The sequence below is a fragment of the Orycteropus afer genome, unplaced genomic scaffold (genome assembly GCF_000298275.1).
Source record: "Orycteropus afer afer isolate SDZICR_OR568_19922 unplaced genomic scaffold, OryAfe1.0 scaffold00796, whole genome shotgun sequence".
Taxonomy (NCBI): Eukaryota; Metazoa; Chordata; class Mammalia; order Tubulidentata; family Orycteropodidae; genus Orycteropus; species Orycteropus afer.
In genome coordinates, this window is record NW_006922383.1 from 381,882 (window position 1) to 383,158 (window position 1,277).

A 1,277-nucleotide genomic window follows, 5' to 3' on the forward strand; every position below is an offset into this window, starting at 1 on the left:
GCTTGCAAGCTTTTAAGATCCCAGTCACTACTCACCAAAGTAGGATGTGGAACAATGTTTTGTGTAGTATGTTATGCCAATTGAGCTTGATGTCCCCTGTGGCTATGATCCAGATTGGGTATTTTTTAATGTTCCATGTTTAAGTTTACTAATTCTTTCCTGTTTCTTCCACTCTACTATCGAAGTCATTCATTGAGTTTTTTAGTTTGGGTATTGTATTCACTATAAACTGGAAATTAGAATAGAGGCAATTTTCAACAAGTTGGTCAGGGTAAGCCTGTCTCACTGAAAATGTGACATTCGAACAAGGAGGGAGGCAAGGAAGTGAGCTATGCATATATGTGGCGGATGTGTATACCTGGCAAAGTGAACAGCCATTGCAAAGGTCTTAGGTAAAGAGCAAACCTGGCTGGTTCAAGGAACAGCAACAAGGACCAGATGGCTGGAACAGAGTGAATGGTGGAGGGGATGAGATTAGATATTTAATAGTGCCTTATAGCCCAATGTACAGATTTTAGTTTTACTCTGAGAGAGATGGGGAGAGATGAGATTGGTGGGTTTTGAGCAGAGAAGTGATGTGATCTGACTTTAATTTAGCAGAATCACTCTGGATTCTGTGTGGGGAATGGGCCTCAGGGGGAAAGAGTGGAAGCAGTGAGACCAGCCAGGAGGTTACTATAGTGATTCAGGTGAGAGGTGATGGTAGCTTGAACCAGGGTGATAGCAACAGAAGTGAGGAAAAGTGGATTGAATTCTGGATGTATTTTGGATGGAGAGTCAACGAGATTTGCTGATGGATTGGATATGAGTTGTGATTTCAAAGTTTTTTGGCCAGAGTAATTGGGAGGATGAAATTGCCATCGACTGAGATGAGAGGACAACCTTAGGAGAGGTCTTTTTGGGGAAAAGATAAAAACAAACAAACAAACTTGTTGCCATTGAGTTGATACCAACTCATAGTGACCCTATAGGACACAGTAGAACTGCCCATGGGGTTTCCAAGGCTGTAATCTTTACAGAAGCTGACTGCCACATCTTTCTCCCATGGAGCGGCTGGTGGGTTCAAACTGCTGATCTTTGGGTTAGCAGTAAAGCGTTTAACCACTGCACCCCCAGGGCTCTGGGGAAAAGATCAGGTGTTCAGATTTGGACATGTTGAGTTTGAGATGTCTATTTGGTATCCAGTCTTCCTAGTCTGTCTCAGTCTATAAGCTGGGCTGTTACCTGTGCACCAGGTGCATCTCGCTGGGTTTTAAACACCAGAGGCTCAGCCTCAA